Source organism: Cryptomeria japonica, chromosome 9, assembly GCF_030272615.1.
Source record: "Cryptomeria japonica chromosome 9, Sugi_1.0, whole genome shotgun sequence".
NCBI lineage: Eukaryota > Viridiplantae > Streptophyta > Pinopsida > Cupressales > Cupressaceae > Cryptomeria > Cryptomeria japonica.
Genome location: NC_081413.1, coordinates 344,144,792 through 344,159,019, shown reverse-complemented (window position 1 = coordinate 344,159,019; position 14,228 = coordinate 344,144,792). Strand labels below are relative to the sequence as shown.

Below are 14,228 nucleotides of genomic sequence, written 5' to 3'. Positions count from 1 at the left end.
ACTTAATGCTTAATATCGGTAAACCAGTTAAGTATGCCGGTAGACAGTTTTAACAGTTCATTGCTATACTGGTAAAGATTAATGCATGAAACATAAACACAAAGTCATCCACAACACATGACACCAATATTTGTACGTGGAAACCTTGTAAGGGGAAAAACCACGATGGGAAACCTTACCCACAATCAGATGATACTACTGCAGATAGTAAGTGTACATAAATGGGGTCTGCACATGCAGAAAGGCCAACAACCTAGAGCTCACTGCTCAATCACAAAAAAGGAGTCACACTGACTACAGTTGGATGGTCAAATCCAATAAGAATGTACTACACAAAATAGCATCTTCATATGCTAGATTTAGTACTGGTGTAATGCTGATATGCTTTCACAAAAACCTAGCTTCACCTTCAAATGATGTTTGTGTGTATTGCACTGCTTAATCTCGCATATACCTTCACACAATTCTTTTTTGCATTCCACACTTGATCTTACAAATAAGATCTTACCTTTATACCATAACCTAAGACCAATTTTAGTAGGTCGGCTCTACAAGATATTACAATAAAAACATTTTACAAATAATATAATATTCGATGCAATAACCGATTGAACATGTCGGCTTAATGTATTTACAACAATAATTAATCATTTCCATAGCGTGCCATGCTGATCTGGAAAAGATAAACTTGTCGGTGTAACCCTAGGTAACCCTGGACCTATTTGTTGGTAAAAGAAAATATGCAAATATGAATATACCAATGATTAATTCATTAAGATAAGATGTCCACACAATGTCTTCGATATTACCAAGTGTCTTCCATATCATTTCAAGTGTCGGTGATCTTATATCATGTCGGTGAACCATATACCAGTAACTGTGCAATAGTTACTTGCTTGCCGGTGAATGCTGCTAGATCTCCAAAGTGCTAGTATTTTAGTAGGTGTTGACATCAATGACAAAACCATACCAAAATACCAACAACATGACCACTGGAAGGTCTCACAAGCCAAAATTGGTTAAAGGCATTTCAACCCTTAGGTGCTCTTGCACCATAGTGCTTTCATATGCTGATGATAGTAGTGAAGTAAAATGAAAAGAGTACATTGTCATATGCACAGAGAGGGCCAAAATATCATGAACCATGAAGCAAAGAAAAATGGCCAAGTCAAGTCCTAGATCTAAAATCAGGGATGGCAATCCTAGTCTCACCATTGGGAATATTTTATTTCATTTACTAAATATGGAGGTCAATGCCACAATAAGAGTGAACTTGACAAATGAAATGCAATAGAGGAATACATTATTACAATGCATTATAGAAGCGCTATGAAATAAAAATAAATGACTTTCACTATCGTAGTGGCCAATAAAGAATGTTTATTATCTTCAAGTTCAGTGGTTGATCTTCATAAGGTCGTTGTCATTACCATTCACGGTCAAATGATGCAAGTTGATGTTCCTGGATAAATACCCTCACTGATCTTGAATACTTTGAGTACCAGCAACATGAAGACCTCTTAGATAGGGGATGATGTAAATAGAGTCATGTCTCAGACACTTCGATTAGTTTCAATTATGCATTTGTAATTTCCCTTTGACAAATTACGTGTATACCAAAAATTGTAATTGCAAGTAGTCACATTACTTATATTCTTGTAACTTGTAATTACATGTAAACAAATTACAAGTTGAAAGACAATAGGACTATAATTTGGAATAAGTCATAGTTAGTTGAGGAATAAGTCTTAGTTCATTGGACTTCTCCCACTTTTTTCTCTTAGCCCCTCTCTTATATATTGGAGGGTGCTCTAGGTAGAAAGGATCTTTTTGGCAAGAAAGAAAAACTCTGTAGAAATCTACAACGATAAAGACTTTGTGTTTTATACTTGTAAATTTGACTCTCAAGCAATATAAGGAGAACACTTGAGTTTTCAAAATTTGTGTTGATACCTTGTTCATATATTCATTGTATTCTTATGTTACAGTGATATATTTTTTTGTATATACTTGAGATTCTAGTAAGGTTGTTGGAAAGAGCTTTAATCTGATTTCTTGTTGACTTTTGTGCTGCAAATATTGAGGGTTAAATTAGCATAGTTAAGTGTTAATGCTAAGAAGAAGCTACAAGACTTTGTGCTTGTAATTGTTCTTGTTCATAACAGTTTATGATTGCATTACATTGACAAACGTTGAGTTGATGTATGTTGTACGTTGTTACCATAATAATCATTTGAGAAGGTCTATAGGATAGTAGAAGAGTTGAAGACTTTGGGCTTTTGTTTTTAGTTTCCAATCTTGGGGAAGCAATGAAAGACTTTGTACTTTTATGGAAACTTCACTTCTTATTGTATAAGCACTTTTATAATTACATTAAAATTTATTGAAAGTTTCTAAATTTGTTACTCTAAGTTGTAGTTTCTTTTCTGAAAAAAGAGAAAAGAATATCATCTTTATAAAAAAGAGAAAAGGATGTTGTCCCACCCAAGTTAAATTATTATTTATAGGTTATAGTTAATTTGTAATAGTTAGAAGAAGTAAGAAAGGGGGAGTCTTCCCTTAGAATTAGGAGAGTTTTTAATACACACGCTGTGGCTGAAACCATAATTTTGCATGCCTTCCCAGGTGTACAAAATTGTCAACCAACAAAACTAAACGGGAAATAAATCATCTTTGAAAATGAAATTATTCAATCAAGATTTATTGAGAAATATGCATGTTCTTAATACAAAAGGTTGTGAAATTCAATCTCTATACAATAAACCAATCAAAAGATCATATACAAAGATTGAAATACTACAACATGAAAATATGAAACTTATATGCAAATCTAAAAATTAAGTTGTCTTAATGTGAAAATACCATGCTTAGATCCTTTGTCTTTATGATGGTACAAATTAGTCTTCAAAACATATATATTAACACTAATTTATGTGAACTTATAATATCAATGTCCAAGAGGTTGAGCTTAGTTGGTTAAAGCATTGAGTTCTCAATGTGGAGACCCAAGTTCAACTCCCATGAGGGACACCTTTGTGTAGAATTCTAAGTTGTGACTCTTGGTCTTCCATTGGTTGTATTTGTCTCATTGTTTAAAGTGGATTTCTAAGTTATGACCCTTGGTCTTCCAATTGTTGTTTCTAGTTTGGTGCTCGAAAGGAGCTAGTATTTGTAATAAGTTTGCTCGAAAGGAGTTGGTATTTGTAATAAGTTTGTAACGTGGATGCTCGAATGAAAAAAAATGAGCTTTGTGATTATATGATACTTAATACAAAAAACTTATAACAACAATAAATCATACGTAATATCACCATAATATAGTACCAACGAGGTAAAAATAAATAACATGAAATCATCACATAGTATAAGATTTATGTGGAGAAACCCTTGTAGGGAAAATTTTCACCAAGAAGAGAGGCCAAGTATACATAATCAATGTAAATAAATATTATTACAATACATTCACTTTTTTTCTCCTCTTTTCCTTTAACATGACAACACATGCGTACCTATTAACAACCTCCTTGTGTCTCCACTTATCCTTGTTTCTATAGAGTAACTCTATATTTGGCTATTGCTCCCTACTTTCTACATCTAAAGAGTTGTTTCTATAGAATGAAAAGAGCTCCAAAACCACCAAATGAGGCATCCAAAGAAGACTCTTCATTCTTAATATTCCCAACCCTTCTATTTCCTCCATGAAATGAAAAAGGACATTTGTTTTGGATCCAATACTTTCCCTCCAACTTGGGTGCCCAAACATGAAAGATAAACATTACATCAAATGTGATAAATATCAAAATACTAAGAGACACATGCTGCCTTTTCCAAGTACATATTTGGAGAATCCAATAGGTCACTCATTTGTCCACTTCTCATACCATTAATTATCTCATTCTAGACATCTGCATGTGGAGAAATTAATTATATTCACAACACACCTTTATAGTTACTAGTTGAACCCATCACCCCTTATGAATGTGTAGGCACCTGGAATTGGATGTTGCAAATGACATTTGACTAATTTTCTTCTTACTTAATTAAATTAATGTCATTCTTCTATTTCCAATTAAAAAATTCAAATTTCCCTCCCCTTATTGATAATTAAATAATTTTTCTCTTGATTAATTAAATAATTTTAACTATTTAACTAAATTATTGTCATTGTTCTATTTCAAATTCAAAAATCCAAATTTCCCTCCCCTCATTGATAATTAAATAGTTTTAATAATTTAATTATTTTAACATTTTCTACTATTAATTAAGTAATTTTTATTATTTAATTAATCTCCTCTTGCATAAATAATTAAACAAATTTATTTTTTAATTATTCTAATTTTCTTCAATCATGCACATTAATTAAATAATATTAATTATTTAATTAAATATTTTTCTATCATTTTCCCATTATTAAATAATTAAATTAATTATCCAATTAGCTAACTAAAAGTATCCTATAATTAAATAAATTCTCTAATTTATTTAATTGTTCATTTTCCTTTATTTCTCCTAAAAAATATTTGTTTTATTTATTTATTTCTTATTATGCACATGTTTAAATAATTTTAATTATTTAAATATGAATTAACCTCACCTCTTAACTAACACTCCCTTCGAGTTCTTCAATCAATAAATCCACTTCAACTGATTAATCAATTCCAATCACAAAATTAGTTAACTCCTAATAAATTCCTCTCAACAAATCTTAACCATTGATCTTCAATCTTCCTAATCGGATCTTAACCATTGGTCAATATTTAGAAAATCTATAAATGCAACCTTGATTATCTTTCACAAATAACCACAACCTTTGATCTTTCTATTACAAGTGCAATTGTCATTGCACCCAAAGATTGACCTGTTAATGCCCAATACAACCACTAGACTTATAGAATCTACAGGAGGTGGTTAAGCCATGACACAAACCCAAGAGCTAGGCTGCACATCACAAGGAGACCAAGGGTTCACACCTTGCAACAATCCTCCCTAGCGTAAGCGAGGGGTTTGAAACTATGACCAAGCTCTGATACCACTTGTTACAAGTGTGGTTGTTGTTGCAACAAAAGATCGACCTATTAATGCTCGATACAACCACTAGACTTATAGAATCTACAAGAGGTGGTTAAGCCATGTCAAAAACCTAAGCATTGCACTGCACAACACAAGGAGACCAAGGGCGCACACTTTGCAACACTTTCTTGTGCCCATGTTGTAATAAAGTGTTACATATTTTGAGAGTGACAACACTTCTAAGCATAGGAAGTTTGAAGAGCAATGGAGGCTAAAGTAATTTTTGCATAAGGTAATATTTGTATTATGATTTTGATTTTCTTTTATTTCATCTCTCCATTGTTATGATTGGAATTCATTGTGCTTCTTAGGCTTGTTGTGGTTCAACTTAGTATTAAACTATGTATTAAATCATGTATTAAGAAATAATGCTTTAAACCCATAATCATTTAAATCATTTCCTACATAATCTGGATGAGAGAAAAGTGTGCATACAAGCTTACAAAATCATCATAATGCAAAGATCAAATAGACAAGCCCACAAAATAACTCAAGATATACCTTGGGAAAACCCAGCCTCCCAAAGTATCCATACTCCATCATATTAACCAATCATAAAGCAATGCAAAGCACTCACGTAATTACAATGAATACCCTCAAACCATCAAGCACTCAAATACATTATCATGTGTCTAAGCATGAATCCACACATCCCATGCCATGCTTTGTAAATGCAATCCTCCAAAGGGCTCAATATAATGACATCCCAAATGTAACGACAGCCCAAACCACCAACCAACCTTAACCACTAAACATGTGCTTGCTTTTATAGAAAAAATCTCGCACAAATACAACTAGCGGTAAAGTAAAACCATATGACTAAACCTATGATGACACTTTTCTCCCAAAGTTTTGATTAAGTAAAAACAGGTTTTTGAAAGGAACCTGAAACCTTAAAACAAATCAGGAGAAAGTTAATTAAATATTATTAGTGGAATTAAAAGATTAAATATGAACGTTGAGATCATTTACAAGGTATAATGTTACTAAAGTAAATGTAAATAATTAATATAAAATAACTCATATGAACTATAACATATAATAATTTCTCAAGAATTATAAAGTCATTAATTAAATGCAACCTTGATCATGTATCGTAAACAACCACAACCTTTGAGATTTTCTTGATCATCTATCATAAACAACCATAGCCTTTGAGCTTTCTTGTTCCCACATTGTGATAAAGTGCTACAGATTTTGAGAGCAACAACACTTCCAAGCATAGAAAGTGAGAAGAGCAATGGAGGCTAAAGCAATGTTTGCATATTGTATATTTGTATTATGATTTTGATTTTCTTTTATTTTGTCTCTCCATTATTATAATTGGAATTCATTATGTTTCTTAGGCTTGTTGTGGTTCAATTTAGTAATGAACCATATGTTAAGAAATAATGCTCTAAACTCATAATCATTTAAACCATTTCCTACATAACATGTATGAGAGAAAAGCATGCATACAAGCTTACAAAATCGTCATAATGCAAAGATCAGATAGACAAGCCCACAAGGTAACACAAGATATACCATGAGAAAACCATCATAAAAGAAAACCCAGCCTCCCAAAGTATCCATATTCCATCATATTAACCAACCATAAAGCAATACAAAGCACACATGGAATTACAATGAATACCCTCGAACCATCAAGCACTCAAATGCATTATCATGTGTTTAAGCATGAATCCACATGTCACATGAAATGGTTTACAAATGAAATCATCCAAATGACTCATTATAATGACATCCCATTCCGATTCTGGCATTCTCAATTTCAAGAAGTTTGGCTCCAATAAGTAAAGGGGCGGAGAAAGCCACTAGTTATGAATCAGGTATAGAACCAATGGGAGATACCTGGATCCAATTTAGAATTTGTTATTATATGTTTGCTTTAGTTTTCATTGTTTTTGATGTGGAAATAGTCTTCCTCTATCCGTGGGCCATGAGTTTTGATATTTTGGGTCTATTTACATTTATAGAAGCTTTTATTTTCGTGATTATCTTAATTGTTGGTTTAGTTTATGCATTGAGAAAAGGAGCATTGGAATGGTCTTAACTCCCAAATTTTGGAATAATAAAAGGTGAGTAGAAAATTATCTAAATCTAAAGCCGGCGATAAATCCTATAGAATCATCTTTGCTTGATCAAACAACTTCAAATTCAGTGATTTCCACTACTCTAAACGATCTGTCCAATTGGGCGAGACTCTCTAGTCTATGGCCGCTCCTTTATGGTACTAGTTGTTGTTTTATCGAATTTGCTTCATTAATAGGTTCGCGATTCGACTTTGATCGTTACGGTTTGGTGCCAAGATCCAGTCCTAGGCAAGCTGACTTACTTATAACAGCTGGAACCGTGACCATGAAAATGGCTCCTTCTTTAGTGAGATTATATGAACAAATGCCTGAACCAAAATATGTAATTGCTATGGGAGCCTGTACTATTATAGGAGGAATGTTTAGTACAGATTCTTATAGTACCGTTCGCGGAATAGATAAGTTAATTCCTGTGGATATCTATTTGCCGGGTTGCCCTCCTAAACCAGAAGCTATTAAAGATGCTATAATAAAACTTCATGAAAAAATAGCTCAAGAAATATCTGAAGATAGAAACGAGTTTCAACAAGGAAAGAGGTATTTCACTAGAAAACATAGGTTTCATTTTGGATCCAGTATTCTTATTGAAAATAAGGAGGAGAAGTTTTTTCATCAATCTTATGAATCTCGGTTTGAGTCGACTTTAGAAATAACTCCCAAAACATCTGAACCCATTTCAGAGATATCATACCCTTTTAAAAATTTGAAGAAAATACGAGAGGTTGCTGGCGAATGAATAATCGTTAGTAAAAAGTAACGAGCAGGAAATAAAAAATAAATTTGAAAAATTCCATTAGAAATGTCAAATCCTTATACAGATACTTTGACAATAAATAGTAATCAAATGCAAGGTTGATTATCTGCTTGGCTAGCCAAGCATAAGTTAGCTCATAGACCTTTGGGTTTTGATTACCAAGGCACAAAAACATTACAGATCAAAGCCGAGGATTGGGTCTCTATAGCCGTTGCTCTATATGTTTATGGTTTTAATTATCTTCGTTCTCAGTGTGCTTATGATGTAGCACCAGGGGGTTCCTTAGCTAGTGTATATCATCTTACGAAAATAAACGATAATGCAGATAAACCCGAAGAGGTGTGTATAAAAGTATTTGTCCCAAGGGAAGATCCCAGAATCCCGTCTGTTCTACGTATTTGGAAAGGTGCTAATTTCCAGGAACGGGAATCTTATGATATGTTGGGAATATTTTATGAAAGTCATCCATGTCTAAAATGTATATTGATGCCAGAAAGTTGGATTGGGTGGCCTTTACGCAAAGACTATATTGCACCTGATTTTTATGAAATACAAGATTCTCATTGAGTGCAAAAAAAAAAAAAGAATGAAATCGTTTTTGAGAAATGGGGTCTGTTTCAAACATATAGGGTATGGTTATGGCTTTTTACTTACACAGGTTGGAAATATACTAAAAATATGTTTTTAGCTACTTTTCCGGAAATACCAATAAATAGTAGTGATCAGTTGGTATCAATCCTGCACAATATTAGGCAAAATTCGGATCACAATTTGGATATTTTGTGGGCACTTTATCATCAATTTTGGAGACTTTTAAAGTGGGAATTTAGAGAGAAAATTCTCCCAAAATTGAATCTTTTGTTATCCCATTTGGATGTTTCCAATTTATTGAAATCAATAAATAAAACAGTAGTTGAGGGAAAGGATACGTCAATATCATTTGATACATGGAAATATATACTCAATGTTCGGGAATATGATATTTTTCTTTGTATCTTCATTGGATTTTTCTTTTATATTTCTTGCATAATTCCCTTATTGTTGGTTCAGTTTTATAGGAACTTCTATCTCATCAAAGTTTTGCAGTATAATTACTCCTGCTTTAACGGAGTAGGAGAAATGATTAGATCTTTTAGAATGCTTAGAAATTTTTCTAATTTAAATTGGTATGGTTCTTGGCTTACATTTCTGGACTATATCGAGATGGAATCGGATCTTGATGATATAGGATTATTGCTACTATTGAAAATTTGGTATGTCAAAAATATTAAATGGCGTTTAAAAGACTCTAGTCAATTTCACTCAGTTGTAAAAACAATTTTGTACGAATTTGAAGTGGATGATTTCCTTTTGAGAGAAAATAGATTGTTTTTAGTACAAGAACAAATCTCTTACTTTGAATCGAAGTTAACTCCCCCTATTGGTTTCTTTCATGAATATTTTGAAAAAAGAGAACAGCCGGGACTTCTCTACTTTCGATATTTAGCTGAATTTATTCAGCTAGGCCTAACTCATAGAATAGGCCTAATGAACTTCGAATTAAATTCATTGTTTTTAGCAGAAATGCTGATCTTTGCTGCTTTTTATCAGAAGATTACTTCGATACCAATTCACTCATCTTTATCTGACCAAGTGAGATTTTACCCACTCTACCTGGTACCGTCCCTTTTGAATCGAATTTTGCTAATAGGGCCTAAGGAAACTGGACGATCGTACTTGGCTAAAAGTTTAGCAGCAGATTCTTATTTACCTTTAATAAGAATATCTCCTAAAAGTTTTTTGAGGCAGCAGAAACTTCTGTCTCGCTATGAACCCGAGTATACATCTTCAGCTAAAAAATCATACCTTGAGCATGAAAATATCCTTAGGTCTCTCGGCTGGTCAGGCAGGCCAAAAGACGTATATGAAAAAGCGCATTATGATACAAAACCCCATAAGTTTTTGTATGACCGAGTAGGGGATCCTAACCCTCCAGAGTATTTTGCGAGAAGAGTAATCCAATTCGTGTTTGCACTCAAATTGGCAAAATTGATGTCTCCTTGCGTCATATGGATTCCAAGCATTCATGAACTGAATGATTATTTCTTCCTTATTGCATTATTGATAGAACTCCTCGGGGATCCATATAATTCGATTGATGGTGAAAAAGAAACCACCATCAAACAAAATATTGTTGTTATTGCTTCAACTCATATTCCAAAAAAAATTGATCCAGTTCTAATAACTCCTCCTCGTAGTAAACGGAGATTCGATACATTTATTAACACTAAAAAGTTGCCTGCCCCACATCGAGAAAAAGAATTTCCTTTGCTTTTACGTAACAAAGGGCTCTACTTGAGAAAAGAGTGGAACTGCTATGATGAATTTGGATTAACTACCAAAGGCTTTACTACGCGAGATCTAGCAAAACTTGTTGATGAAATATTTCTAATTAGCAGGAGCCAAAATACTTCAGCTATAGACAATGATATAATTCAGGTAGCTTTGTATAGATCAAATTGGGGTCCTTGCAATTATAATCTGAAATTCAGTGAATTTTTTAAAGGACTTCCCTATAAGATAGGGAAAGCTATTATACAAAATAAATTAACGTATTTAAAAAATTCCCTAAGGCTTACTCTAGATTTCCAGGGTCAAAGGGCAAACTATTTGCATCAATGGTATTTAGAACCTTCAATTGTCGGAACAGCTGTGAAAGAGTTTACCATATTCTATCATATTTTGGGTTGCTTGGCCGGATCAGTAGCTCAAGATTGTTGGTTGATGACACTTTTCTCCCAAAGTTAATTAAATATTAGTAGTGGAATTAAAAGATTAAATATGAATGTTGAGATCATTTACAAGGTATAATGTTACTAAAATAAATGTAAATAATTAATATAAAATAACTCATATGAACTGTAACATGTAAAAATTTGGCAAGAATTTTAAAGTCATTAATTAAATGCAACCTTGATCATCTATCGTAAACAACCATGACCTTTGAGATTTCCTTGATCATCTATCATAAACAACTATAGCCTTCGAGCTTTCTTGTTTCCATGTTGCAATAAAGTGCTACATATTCTGAGAGCAACAACACTTCCAAGCATAGAAAGTGATTAGAGCAATGGAGGCTAAAGCAATGTTTGCATAAGGTAATATTTGTATTATGGTTTTGATTTTCTTTCATTTCATCTCTCCATTATTATGATTCGAATTCATTGTGTTTCTTAGGCTTGTTGTGGTTCAGCTTAGTATTGAGCCATATATTAAGAAATAATTCTCTAAACCCATAATCATTAAAACCATTTCCTACATAACTTGGATGAGAGAAAAGCATGCATACAAGCTCACAAAATCATCATTAATGAAAAGACCAAATAGACAAGTCCACAAGTTAACACAAGATATACCCTAGTAAAACCATCATGAGGGAAAACCCAACCTCCCAAAGTATCCATGCTCCATCATGTTTACCAACCATAAAGCAATACAAAGCACTTACAAAATTACAATGAATACCCTCGAACCATCAAGCACTCAAATGCATTATCATGTGTCTAAGCATGAATCCACACATCCCATGTCATGCTTTGCAAATGCAATCCTCCAAAGGGCTCCTTATAATGACATCCCAAATACAACGAAAACCCAAACCACCAACCAACCTTAACCACTAAACATGTGCTTGCTTTTATAGAAAAAAGCTCACACAAATACAACTAGTGGTAAAGTAAAATCATGTGATCAAAATTGCGATGACACTTTTCTCCCACATCCCATGTCATGCTTTGCAAATGCAATCCTCCAAAGGGCTCCTTATAATGACATCCCAAATACAACGAAAACCCAAACCACCAACCAACCTTAACCACTAAACATGTGCTTGCTTTTATAGAAAAAAGCTCACACAAATACAACTAGTGGTAAAGTAAAATCATGTGATCAAAATTGCGATGACACTTTTCTCCCCAAGTTGATTAAATATTAGTAGTGGAATTAAAAGATTATATGAGCATTGAGATCATTTACAATGTATAATGTTACTAAAATAAATGTAAATAATTAATATAAAATAACTTATATGAATGGTAACATGTAATAATTTGGAAAGAATTCTAAAGTCACTAATTAACACAACAAATTGAATAAGATAAATCTAAACATGGAGAGTTTGAAACCACAACTCCCGCTTGGTTCTCCTGCCTGCACTCCTGCATGCTCCCTTGCTGCTTCTCTCCTCGTTGGATCGAATCAAGATATGATCGATCTTGTGCGCGTTGGTCCTTCTTGGGCATCGGTGGCTGCTGGTGGCTCTCACCCTATCTCTAATCGAGTTTCGAGGGTTCCCTCTACATTTCACAGAGGGGATGGATTAGGGTTTATCCCTATCTCCTGTGTTGCCTCTATCAATGTGAATGAGGAGTCTAAACAAGAATAAATAACAATGTTAAGATTTTTACGGAGCATAGTATTATTTGTAGATTCAAGGGTATCTGGCCCAGCCTCCCGGAGTTGCATAAATGAATCTCCCAACACTGGGATCCTCTCATTTCAGGTACCGTTCACATTTTCCCTATGAATAAAGGTTTATTTGTTGCTAAATTTGAGAATGCTAAGCATAGTAGAAAAATCTTTTGTGAAAGCTTTTTCTATGAGAAAGATAAAATTCCGCTTTTGGCCAAACCTTAGCACTATGATTTTAACCCCCTTTTTGAGAAGTTCAACAAAATTCCAGTTTGGGTTAGGCTTCCTTACCTTCCTCTCCATTTTTTTGTTGATTATCTCTTTGAGGAAATTGGTGATGCTATTGGGAGCTTCATTATGGTGGATAATGACTCCTTTGGGCTTTACCATACTACTTTTGCTCGCATTTTGGTTGAGCTAGATGTTTCTAAGGGACTGTCAGCTGAGATTGCCATTAATTCTTCTTCTGGTAGCTAGGTCCAATCTTTGGATTACGAAGGTATTCCTTTCAGGTGTCGTAGATGCTTTAAAACCGGCCATGTGGCTGGGAATTGTGGACTTAAAAAGAAAAATCATGTAGCCTCATGGTGGTCGGGGGCTTCTTATCGACATTACATGGTTAAGAAATCTTTGGATACTTCTAAAGAGTCGTTGGGTGCTGGGGTTTCTACTTTAGCTGGCTCAGATTCTTTATTGCCAATGAATTCTTCGGATGCCACTATGGATGTTCTTGTGATTAAAGATGATGTTATACAGGTTGCTATTGTCTCTTCTATTGAAAATGGTTTGATGCCTCTTACCCCGTTGGCTGCTTCATAGTCTATTGGCACAACTTCTGCCCCATGTGTTGGTTGTGATCCTATGCCCATGACGGTTGTTGCTCCCTCTTCTGACACTCTTTTTCTAGTCTGGAAAGATCGGTGTTGGGCCCTTTAGATTGGTCAGTTGCGGTCGCTAAAGTTGAAGATGGATGGATTACTATAAAGGGGAAGCATTCAAAGACGCCCAAGCCTTCTTTTGATATGACTCTTCGTTCCCACAAGATCAATTGCAAATCTTGAGGGCCCTTGTAGTTGGTTGTTTGGGCTAGTTTTACGGGCCCTTCCTTTGTATGGGTTGCCTATTATCTTTAGGGGCAGTCACTATTTTTTTTATTGTTCTATCTAGCTAGGCTTTCAATGCTTTATCTATTTTATAATCTGATGTAAAGGGTTTCAGGGCCCCTTCAAAACTTGCTTTTCACTTAATCAAAAACAAATTAGCCACACAATTGAACTATATTATCATCAAAGCATATATAAGACATTCTCAATATCTTATATCATCAAGTTTTTCTAATACTTATATTAATCTCGAGCACTTGGGATGATCATTGTCACTCCAAGAATATTTCAGTGGCCTTGGCCCTCATAGTTATGTCACAACAAGGAGGAACAAAGCACACTATGTTGCTCTACACAAATGTTGCTTCCATAGAAACAATTCTCAACACAAGTGCTTCCATAGAAACAATTCTCAACACAAGTGCCACTACCGAAGCCCTAGCCAAGATGGTCTTGAGTGCACACTATACACCCTAAGTTGGACGCACTTTGTGTACCCCCTTCTCCAAGTGCCCATAGCCCACCAAGCCACCTTCTTCTTCTTCCTTGAGTGATCTCCATGCTTCCTTCCAATTCTCACATAAATGACTTATATAACCTTTTTAAGGGGTGGTTTCCAAACCATCACACCCTTTCAAAAAGGTCATCTTTAATCACCCTTTAATATGATATAATTATTCCTCACTTTTAAGAGAGTTTGTTTCATATACATTCTTTATTAATATTTCTTTAAACCAAAGGATTATAATATCCTTTATT

General features: G+C 34.0%; 2 pseudogenes; both read left to right on the top strand.

Annotated features, from left to right (window-relative positions):
• Positions 1-6,807: 6,807 nt before the first annotated feature.
• On the top strand, positions 6,808-7,899 carry LOC131029770 (NAD(P)H-quinone oxidoreductase subunit K, chloroplastic-like; annotated as a pseudogene).
• A 108-nt stretch (positions 7,900-8,007) lies between these two features.
• On the top strand, positions 8,008-8,484 carry LOC131029799 (NAD(P)H-quinone oxidoreductase subunit J, chloroplastic-like; annotated as a pseudogene).
• Positions 8,485-14,228: the final 5,744 nt, after the last annotated feature.